The sequence below is a fragment of the Numenius arquata genome, chromosome 1, assembly GCF_964106895.1.
Source record: "Numenius arquata chromosome 1, bNumArq3.hap1.1, whole genome shotgun sequence".
In the NCBI taxonomy this organism is placed as follows: Eukaryota; Metazoa; Chordata; class Aves; order Charadriiformes; family Scolopacidae; genus Numenius; species Numenius arquata.
The window spans coordinates 112,346,861-112,358,889 of NC_133576.1; positions in this window are offsets into that span (position 1 = coordinate 112,346,861).

The window sequence follows — 12,029 nt, forward strand, 5'->3', positions numbered from 1 at the left end:
GGGATGTTGCTCACAATCAGCCCCCCCTATCATTACATATTTATAAAACATGTGCGCATAATTGTACCACTTGCTCACAGCTACATTTAAGGGCACTACATAGACCATGCGGAAAGATTAAATGCGGTCAGTGGGCCTTGAATACCTGGCAGATTGATTATATAGGCCCCCTACCCCTAGCAAGGGGGTGGCAATATATATTTACTGCTGTGGATACAGTATCAGGACTGTTCTTTGCTAAACCCACCAAACATGCTAATCAACACAACACAATTGAAGCATTAGAACAGCTTATCCATCAATATGGCCCTCTTCATCAAATACAAAGTGACCAAGGAACCCATTTTAGTGCGCAAAATGTCCAAATCTGGGCTTAAGAACCAGGGATGGAGTGGATATTCCACATTGCATGCCACCCCCAGGCTAATGGCTTAATAGAAAGAATGAATGGAATGCTGAAGGAACAACTGAAAAAATTAACCAGTACTAAAGCTTTACAGCATTGGAGTTCACATCTCACTAAAGCAGTTTTTTTACTAAACAGTCGAAACATTCATAACCAGACACCTTTTGATCGTATTACAACACTCCCAGTGTAAAGCCTAGTAAAGACTGAAATTCTCCCAGATGGTATCTCTCCTAAAATACTAGCAACAGGGAAAAAGGAAGTGTTTACACCAACAGACTGCACAGTGGGATCACAACCTATTGCCATAGATTTAAAGATTCATATAACAACCCCTGAAAATACTGTATGGTTTTGTACCCCAACATCTCCTCTTCTATTACATCCTTTGTTAATATCAGATTCTTGAGTTCTTGTATTTCAGGTATCCTTGACGAGTACCTGTGCCTTATCTAGAGGAGACAGCATTGGAACAGTGTTGCTGGTATTGCGTGCCCAGCATCGAATTGAAATCCAATCTGAAAAAGCACAACCTATAGCTCTACAATCGGTGCGGGCAATTACCCCACATCAGGCCATCAAACCTGGGGTAATATTAGCTGAAGGAGCTGGAGCAACAGCGTATGTATTACTGGAAGGAGATGACACTCCTGTGTTCCTCCCCTATCACAGGTTGGCTCATCATGCTTTATAGTCTGATACTACAAACACACATCATGCATACACCTCTGTGAAACTAGCATGTAAATACTTAGATTTGGTTAGCCTTTACTGTAATTAACTCATTTACCTTGCATAGTAAGAAAGGATTAACAGTTGTGAACCTCAAGCAGCTCGTTTCAGTGCTGCATTAGGCCCAGCAGCTGTATTCTAGAGTTATACTGTGCTAAGTCACTATGATATTAATAATTTTCACTTGCGGTTTTTGTTTTTCCTGAATAGGTAACGGCTGTATTCTAATGATTATGAAGGGCTTTCTCCTCCCTCAACACCAGAAATGCTACTTCAAATCTGAAAATATCTGTTGCGTCACATAGCTCATGAAACAACCAGACTGAAGCACAACATTCAGTGTTATCCAGGACTGAATGCATCAAACGGAACAACCTACTAGTGGTGTCTGGCTGGTTGAGGGGTTTAATTCCTGGATTGGAGGAACAGGACACCTGACTCAAAGCATTATTGTAGAGATAAGTTTATTCCTTTTTCTATATATGTGTTTATCTCTGTAAGTTAGTCTGTACTACACCCTGTAAGTTTAAATGAACATCTCCAGCTTTGTTAATCCCAGCAGAAGCGGTCTCTTGAGCGAGGGGGTGGAATGTGGGAAAGTAATGGAAGATTGGTGAGGAGGATTGTAAATACGCTCAAGTGACTCGCACCTGGGGTGCTGGAAAACACATATATCACACTAATTGTTGTTTCGTCTTATAGGCTTGTGAGCAGAATGTCCGCCCTTAGATAACGTAAGTCTGTGATGGACTCAGGGACACCTTATCTTGCCGCTTGAGATTCCTGCCCTGTTGTGGAAGAAGATCAAAGCACAAGGGGAAGAACTATGCCTGCTCGAACCCTGGAAATACCAGCTAAAGGAGGGAGTCGGCCCCCCTGCTTCACTTCTGCACGCTCTGGCCAACAAGGACTCTGGCTAACAGGGACTCTTGCTGGCTCCGCAGTACCTGCATCCCCAGCTTGCCTGCCTCCACCTGGGTGTCACTTCAGAGAGTCTCCGATTTGTGAGGTATTGAGGTTAAACTCATTCTGTTCCTTTATCTGTGGTTTCTTGGTTGTTCCTGTGTCCTGCCTGCATCGGCTCACACACTGGCTATTTCTGTTACCTGCACCTATGTCTGCTACACCAAACCATACTTTTTGCCCCCGCACTGTGCTGGCGCAGAGGTCCTAATGGACAATTTGTTTGGGGTTTAAGTTCAAACTTCCCCTCAAAGGATTTCGGCAGGAAATAAATGGACACATGTGCAGGGAGCTTGGCTTGCAGGAACATGGAAGTACTTTTGGGGACTGAAGGGATCTGGCTTTCAGGGACCGAAGAGATTTGGCTTTGGGATGTGATGGCCTACTGTGTGATGGGTGGGGCACAACCCCCTTTAGCAGAGTGTTTCAGCACTGGAGGGATGGGTGACCTCTGGGAGCGGAAAAGCTGGGAGGGGGATGCCAAGGAAACTTGGCTGATGCAAGAAAGGAAAGGGTTTCCTTGCAACGTGTGTTCCTTTCCACCCTGCAGGATCTCAGCAGTCCGAGCCTGTCTCCTGGGCCCACCATCTCCAGCCAACCACAGGCAAACCATTTGCTCCCTGAAAGCTGTTTTTCCCTTCCTAATTCTTAGGGAACTCTTCCTTTCCCAGGATGAACATTGGTTCCTTGCAAGTATCATCCCAGAACAGCAGCCAGAACTGCAGAAACAAGACCATCAAAACTCACCCAGCACCGTGCAGTGGATGTTGTCCAGGCTATTTGGAGGGGTAGGTCAAACAGTACAGCACCACAGGGGCGTTGTACATGGAGGAAAAGTAAGATGGCTTCTTACCTTATGCAGGTGATAGTGATTTGGGTACTGATGTAGTACTGTCGACTGCAAGTGAGAGGACAGTGTTGTCCTTTCCAGAGTAGGCTGCAGTCAATGAAGTGAAGGTTTGTGGGACAGCTTTGAACCACGTTTCAGAAGGATGTTTGACCCTAACCTGATGCAAAATAGACTCCCCAAGTCAGAGGTGAGGAGCCTCAGCCCTAGATGTTTCAGCCTGGTGGTCTGTTCCTGTTGCACCAAATTAATTACTAGCATAGACGGTCCCACCACCTTGGGAACTCCAGGACTTCCTGGACTGCAGTGTCTTCCTAGGAAGCGTGGAGATTGAAGACCTTACTACAAATCTATCTGGAAGCACAGAGTTGAGAGATAGTGCAAGGGGAAAAAAAGCTCATGTTCTTGCTAAAGGGATCGTTCTGAAAGAGAGAGGAGACTAGCTGCAGCCACCATTTTATCCCTTGGTATTTGCTTGCTGTGACTATAAACCAATAGAGAATGTGCAGGTAAACAGTGCAGCTGGGCAGCACAGGATGTGTTGCTGTGGAAAAAGGCAGCTGAAGACCAACAAAATAATTTTGAGCAGATTTGATGACACAAACATTACTGTGACTGCTAATTCCAACAGGAGTGAAAACATCCAATGTGTTCAGCTGTGTTTGAGGATTGTGTTGATATGATCTGATTTACAGCAGTGTAAACCACCCGCAGAGACGGGTCTTTGGAGGAATGTTTCTTTGCAGAGTAAGAATTGTACTTTCAGGTTCTGTTTTCTATACTTGTTGCTTAATATTCTTGAAAACTACCAGTTGCTATGGAGTTATGGTGCTCTGTGAGCCTTTTCTGGCTGTTTATCAACCAACTGCAACCCAAAAGACCAACACACAGAGCTGAAAATGGTATGTTTCTTGGACATTTTTGTAAGGCTTCTATCCATTCTTCTAATGACTTATGGGTCAGGCATGCAGTGGAGCTACGGAGAGCTAGTTACTAAATATCAACCAAACTCTGGGAACTGCCTTGGTACATTGCCTCAGCCAGGGCTACGTGATACTACCAGGCAGCAGCTCACAGGGAAGGAGGGTTGTGATGCAAAAGAGTGGGTTTTTAGGAGTAAAAGTTATTTGTTAGTGAAGTTACCTAGATTGGAAGATCTGTGTGTGGGAAACACAGGGCATTTGTATACCAAAGGTATAAAAGTCTCTTGGGCAAAAAAGACATCTTACCACAAAAAAGACATTGAGGTGCTGGAGCGGGTCCAGAGAAGGGCAACGAAGCTGGTGAGGGGTCTGGAGAGTAGGTCTTACAAGGAAAGGCTGAGGGAGCTGGGGTTGTTTAGCCTGGAGAAAAGGAGGCTGAGGGGAGACCTTCTCACTCTCTACAACTGCCTGAAAGGAGGTCGTAGAGAGGCAGGGGTCGGTCTCTTCTCCCAAGTCACAGGCAATAGGACAAGAGGAAATGGCCTCAAATTGCACCAAGGGAGGTTCAGATTGGATATGAGGAAAAATTTTTACACTGAAAGGGTTATTAAGCATTGGAATGGGCTGCCCAGGGAGGCAGTTGAGGCACCATCCCTGGAGGTATTTAAGAGATGGGTTGACATAGAGCTTAGTAACATGGTTTAGTGATATTTTTTTATCAGAGTTAGGTTGATGGTTGGACTAGATGATCTCAAAGGTCCCTTCCAACCTAGAGAATTCCATGATTCTATGATTCTACAGTCTGGGCTGCAGTGATCATGCTCTAGTGCAGTTCACTCTCTTAAGAAGTTTGAAGCCCAAGAGGAACACCGTCAGGACGCTAAATTTTAAGAAAGCGAACTTCCAACTCTTCAAGGAGTTAGTAAATAGGACCCCATGGGAAACTGCCCTTAGGGACAAGGGAGCAGAACAAAGCTGGCAGATCTTTAAGGATGCTCTCCATAGAGCACAAAAGATCTCAATCCCAACATGTAGGAAATTGGGTAAGGAAGGCAAGAAACCACCATGGTTGAGCCGGGACCTGCTGGTCAAACTAAGGAGTAAGATGGGGCTACACAGGAAATGGAAGAAGGGACAGGCAACCTGGGAAGAGTATAGGGATGTTGCCCGGCTGTGTAGGGATGAGGTCAGGGAGGCCAAGGCACAGCTAGAATTGGACTTGGCAAGGGACATAAAGAAAAACAAGAAAGGCTTCTACAGGTACATTAATCAGAAAAGGAAGGTTAAAGAAAAAGTACCCCCCCTAATGAGCAGCAGTGGGGAACTTGTATCAACGCAGGAGGAGAAGGCGGAAGTTCTCAATAATTTTTTTGCCTCAGTCTTCACTGGCAACCCCTCTCCTCCTAGCTCTTGTGTTGATGGCCCACAAGTTGAGGATCCAGGTGACAAAGTCCATCCCACTATAACTGAAGGCATGGTACGTGATCACCTAAGGAATCTGAAGATATACAAGTCCATGGGACCTGATGAAATCCATCCCAGAGTCCTGAAGGAACTGGCTGATGAAGTTGCAAAGCCACTTTCCATGATATTCGAAAAGTCATGGCAGTCAGGTGAAGTCCCTGCAGACTGGAAGAAAGGAAACATCACACCCATTTTTAAAAAGGGTAGAAAGGAGGACCCTGGGAACTACCGACCTGTCAGCCTCACCTCTGTGCCTGGGAAGATCATGGAGCAGATCCTTCTGGACACCATGCTTGGGCACATGGAGGACAGGGGGATGATTCAGGACAGCCAACATGGCTTTACTAGAGGCAAGTCCTGCCTGACTAACCTAGTGGCCTTCTATGATGAAGTGACTAGGTCAGTAGACAAGGGGCAACCTATGGATGTGATCTATCTGGACTTCTGTAAGGCCTTTGACACAGTTCCTCACAACATCCTGCTTGCCAAATTGGAGGGATACAGATTTGATGGGTGGACGGTTCGGTGGATAAGGAATTGGCTGAATGGTCGCACCCAGAGGGTGGTACTCAATGGCTTTAAGTCCAGATGGAAAGCAGTGACAAGTGGTGTCCCTCAAGGGTCCGTGCTGGGACCAGTACTGTTTAACATTTTTATCAAAGACATAGAGAGAGGGATTGAGAGCACCATCAGCAAGTTTGCAGATGACACCAAGCTGTGTGGTGTTGTCGATACACCAGAGGGATGGGATGTCATTCAGAGGGACCTGGACAGGCTGGAGAGGTGGGCCCAGTTGAACCTCATGAGGTTCAACAAAAGCAAGTGCAGGATTCTGCACCTGGGAAGAAACAATCCTCAGTATAAATACAGACTGGGGGATGAGGTATTAGAAGGCAGCCCTGAGGAAAGGGACTTGGGGTTGCTGATGGACGAGAAGCTGGACATGAGCAGGCAATGTGCTCTCGCAGCCCAGAAGGCCAATCACATCCTGGGCTGCATCAAAAGAAGTGTTGCCAGCAGATCCAGAGAGGTGATTCTGCCACTTTACTCTGCTCTGGTGAGACCTCACCTGGAGTACTGTGTGCAGGTCTGGAGCCCTCAATATAGAAAGGACATGGACCTAATGGAGCGGGTCCAGAGGAGGGCCACCAAAATGATCAGGGGGCTGGAGCACCTCTCCTTAAATTAGGACAGACTGAGGGAGCTGGGGTTGTTCAGCTTGGAGAAAAGGAGGCTCTGGGGAGACCTCATAGTGGCCTTCCAGTACCTGAGGGGGGCCTACAGGAAGGCTGGGGAGGGTCTGTTTACAAAGGCCTGCAGTGACAGGACGAGGGGCAATGGTTTTAAGTTGGAGAAGGGGAGATTTAGATTGGATATTAAGAAAAAGTTCTTTACCATGAGGGTGGTGGAACACTGGAACAGGTTGCCCAGGGAGGTGGTTGAGGCCCCTTCCCTTGAGATATTCAAGGTGAAGCTCGACGAGGCCCTGGGCAACCTGGTCTAGTTGGGGGTGTCCCTGCTGACTGCGGGGAGGTCGGACTAGATGACCTTTGGAGGTCCCTTCCGGCCTGGACCAATCTATGAATCTATGAATCTCTGAAATTGCTATTGTAGGCAATAGGGAAAAAAAAACCACATGGAGAACAAAATGCACACGGACAAGTGAGTATTGCCAAAAGTCAGACAGAGTTTGAGGAAACTGGCCAACAGCAGCAATTCCCAGTCCACTGGATTTTTGTTTTCAGTTTGGTTTCAGACTGATTTAAGCCAGACGCAATATTTTCCTTCTGTTTCTGGTACGTCTGAAGTTTCTCTGAACCTCTTCAACTAGATCAGGGTTCTCATTAGTATTTGTACTCACAACAGGAAGACATTTTCCTCAGCAACAGCTGATGGCCTCAAGGCAGATCCAACATATGTGTTTTTCCCCAGCCTGGACACCCCAAAGCCAACATGGGCGTATCCTGGAGCACAGACTGGAAAACCACCAGATTTCACCTCTTTGGTATTTTTAATCCCAGTTATTCTTCAGTTGTGGACAGATTTTGTCCAGAAGAAGGAGGTTGTCTCTTTTCCCCTTCCCTTGACAGCTTGTGCTTCCGACCTGATACCTCTGAGCCATGGTTGACATCGTCTACCCAGCTGGAAGGAAACTAAATCATTCCAACTGACCCTTCCACTATCTCTTGCTTGCAGACATCCAGCTATGGTTAGAACTAGGTCAAAGGCTATTGTTAAGAAAGCTGTGGGCACCCAGACAGAGGCCCCACACAAACACATGGGTGTCCAGGCCTCGGGCTGCAGGGAGTGCCGGGGCCTGGCCCTTGCCATGGAGGGGAGTGGGGACAACACCTGTGTCAGATGTGAACAGGTGAATGATCTCCTCAGCCTGGTCATTGAGCTGAAGGAGGAAGTGGAAAGGTTGAGGACTATCAGGGAGTGCGAGAGGGAGATCGACTGGTGGGCCCACTCCCTGAGAGTAAGGGAACATGTTGAGACCTCACACACACCAGAGGACCCCCTCTCCACTTCTCACCCGGCAGTAGAAGGGAATCTCAGAGAAGAGGGGGAATGGAAACAGGTCCCTGCTAGGCGAAGCAGGCAAATCCCCTCCCTCCCCCTTCCACCTCCCCAGTTACCCCTGCAGAACCGGTACGGAATCTTGCAGGAGGAACTGGCTGTTGGAGAGGACGGTGGTACATCTAGGCAGGAACTGCCAGAAAGACCAAGTCGCCGTAGACCTGGCATCACAACTAGTTCCAAAAGGAAAAGCAGAAGGGTCATCGTTGTGGGTGACTCTCTATTGAAGGGGGCAGAGGGACCAATATGCCGTCCTGACCCGCTTCACAGGGAAGTCTGCTGCCTCCCTGGGGCACGGGTCAGGGATGTGTTGGACAAAGTTCCTACTCTAGTCAACCCTTCTGATTATTACCCCCTGTTAGTATTTCAGGTGGGCAGTGATGATGTGGGAAGAAGGAGCCCAAAATCAATTAAAAGAGATTTTAAAGCCTTGGGAAGGGTTCTTAAGGGATCGGGAACACAAGTTGTGTTCTCCTCTATCCCATCAGTGGCTATTATGAGTGAGGAAATTAATAGGAAGAGACAGCAGGTCAATTCGTGGCTTCGGGACTGGTGTTATCGACAGGGCTTTGGGTTTTTTAATCATAGGTTGCCATATGAGACACCTGGCATGCTGGTGGCAGGTGGGATGTGCCTGTCCCAGAGGGGGAAAAGAATTTTGGGACAGGAATTAGCAGGACTCGTTAACAGGGCTTTAAACTAGATATGAGGGGGGAGGGGGGGATAACTGGGCCTGTTAGGACTAAACTAGATATGAGGGGGGAAGGGGAGATAACTGGGGCTGTCAAGATTAAACCTGAGGAAAGCATGCCACGGTTTGAAGGAGGCCACATTAGTGAGGACTCACACTCTGACATTTCATCAGAGAAAGGTGATAGATGTTTAGAAATTACTGCTAGAGAACAATGGGAAAACCCTTTCCTAGAAGGGGAAAAGGGTACTAGGCTAAGAGTTAACAAAGCTCATGGACAGAGCTTTAAGCCGAAAGTTAAGGGGGATGGGGATAAAACCAGGCCCGCTGGTAATGAACCTGAGTGTCAAGGGCCAAAGATGGGGGTGAAATCAGTAGCCCAGGTCAAGTGCATCTACGCTAATGCACGTAGCATGGGCAACAAACAGGAGGAGCTAGAAGCCATTGCGCGGCAGGACAACTACGACATAGTCGCCATCACAGAAACGTGGTGGGACGATGGTCATGACTGGAATGCTGCAATAAGTGGCTATAAGCTCTTCAGAAGGAATAGGCAAGGAAGGAGGCGGGGGGTGTGTGGCTCTGTACATTAGGGAGTTGTTTGACTCTATAGAGATAGACTCCAGTGATGAAAAAGTGGAGTGTTTATGGGTAAGGGTGAAAGGGAAGGCTAACAAGGGGGATTTTGTGCTGGGAGTCTGCTATAGACCACCCAACCAGGATGAGCAGGTTGATGAGGTATTCTATAAGCGTCTGGCTGCAGTCTCGCAAACGCCAGCCCTTGTTCTAGTTGGGGACTTCAACTTACCAGACATCTGCTGGAAATATAACACAGCAGATGAGATGATGAGATGAGCAGATGAGGAAATATAACACAGCAGAGAGCAGGCAGGCTAGGAGGTTCCTCGAGTGTATGGAGGATAACTTCCTGACACAAATGGTAGGTGAGCCTACCAGGGGAGGTGCCTTGCTAGACCTACTGCTCACAAACAAAGAAGAGCTAGTGGGGGACATGGAAATTGGAGACCGTCTTGGGCTTAGTGACCATGAAATGGTTAAGTTTTCCATTCATAGTGAGGTAAGGAAGGGGGTTAACAAAACCTCCATCTTGGACTTCTGGTGGGCAGACTTTAGCCTGTTCAGAACCCTGGTTGGGAGAGTCCCGTGGGAGGTAGTCCTGAGAGACAAAGGAGCCCAGGAAGGCTGGACGCTCTTCAAGAGGGAAATCCTAAAGGCCCAGGAGCAGGCTGTCCCCATGAGGCGCAAAATTAAAGGGCGGGGAAAATGGCCGGCCTGGATGAACAAAGAGCTCTTGATGGGACTTAAGGAAAAAAGGAAGGTTTACCACCTTTGGAAGAGGGGACAGGCAACTCAGGAGGAGTACAGAGGTTGTGTTAGGTCATACAGAGAAAAAATCAGGAAGGCAAAAGCCCAGCTGGAACTCAACCTGGCAATTAATATAAGGGACAACAAAAAAAGTTTCTATAAATACATCAACAAAAAGAGAGTGACAGAGAATGTCCATCCCTTACTGGATGCGGGGGGAAACCTTGCAACCAAGGACGAGGAGAAGGCTGAGATACTTAATGCCTTCTTTACCTCTGTCTTTAATAGTCAGACCAGCTACCCCCAGGGTGTTCAGCTTCTTGGGCTGGAAGATAAGAATGGAGAACAGAACAACTCCCCTGTAATCCAGGAGGAAGTAGTTAATGATTTGCTTATGCACCTGGACATGCATAAGTCTATGGGGCCGGATGGCATTCACCCAAAGGTTCTCAGGGAGCTGGCAGGAGAGCTCACCAAGACTCTCTCCATTATCTATCAACAATCCTGGTCAACAGGAGAGGTGCCAGATGACTGGAGGGTGGCCAGTGTGACGCCCATCTACAAGAAGGGCTGGAAGGAGGATCCCGGAAACTACAGGCCTGTCAGCCTGACCTCGGTACCGGGAAAGATCATGGAGAGGATCATCCTGAGTGAGCTCTCAAGGCAAGTGCAGGGCAGTCAAGGGATCAGGGCCAGCCAGCATGGGTTTATGGAAGGGAGGTCCTGCCTGACCAACTTGATCTCTTTCTATGACCATGTGACCTGCTTTCTCGATGAGGGGAAGGCTGTGGATGTTGTCTACCTGGACTTTGTTAAGGCCTTCGACACCGTCCCTCACGGCATTCTCCTGAAGAAACTGGAGAATCATGGCATAGACAAGTGTACCCTCTGCTCGATAAAAAACTGGCTGGATGGCCGTGCCCAGTGAGTTGTGATTAATGGAGCAAAATCTGGTTGGCGGCCGGTCATCAGTGATGTCCCTCAGGGCTCAGTTTTGGGGCCAGTCTTGTTCAATATCTTCATTGATGATCTAGACAAGGGGATTGAATGCACCCTCAGTAAGTTTGCGGATGACACCAAGCTAGGTGGGAGTGTTGATCTGCTTGAGGGTCGGAAGGCTTTACAGAGGGATCTGAACAGGTTGGATCAATGGGCCAAGGCCAATGGGATGAGGTTTAATAAGGCCAAGTGCCAGGTCCTGCATTTTGGTCACAACAGCCCCAAGCAACGCTACAGGCTTGGGGCAGAGTGGCTGGAAAGCTGCCCGGCAGAAAAGGACCTGGGAGTGTTAGTGGACAGCCAGCTTAACATGAGCCAGCAGTGTGCCCAGGTGGCCAAGAAGGCCAACGGCATCCTGGCCTGTATCAGGAATAGCGTGGCCAGCAGGAGCAGGGAAGCCATCGTGCCTCTGTACTCGGCACTGGTGAGGCCTCACCTCGAGTACTGTGTTCAGTTTTGGGCCCCTCACTACAGGAAAGACATTGAAGTGCTGGAGCGTGTCCAGAGGAGAGCCACCAAGCTGGTGAGGGGTCTAGAGAACAAGTCCTATGAGGAGAGGCTGAGGGAACTGGGCATGTTTAGTTTGGAGAAGAGGAGGCTGAGGGGAGACCTCATTGCCCTCTACAACTACCTGAAAGGAAACTGTAGAGAGGCGGGGGTTGGCCTCTTCTCCCAAGGGAATAACGACAGGACCAGAGGAAATGGTATGAAGCTGCGGCAAGGGAGGTTTAGATTAGATATTAGGAAGAATTACTTTACTGAAAGAGTGGTCAAGCACTGGAACAGCCTGCCCAGGGAGGTGGTGGAGTCACCATCCCTGGAGGTATTTAAGAAACGTGTAGACATGGCTCTTCAGGGCATGCTCTAGTGCCCGGGATTGTTGGTTTGTGGTGGGGTGTTGTGTGTGAGGTTGTGGGTGTGGGGTTTAGTTGGTGGGTGCTTTTTTTTGTTTGTTTGTTTGTTTGTTTTTTTTGCTTGTTTGTTTGTTTTTGTGTGTTGTGGGTTTTTTTTGTTTGGTTGGTTGGTTTTTTTTTTAATGTGGTTGGACTCGATGATCTCAAAGGTCCCTTCCAACCACTAAGATTCTGTGATTCTGTG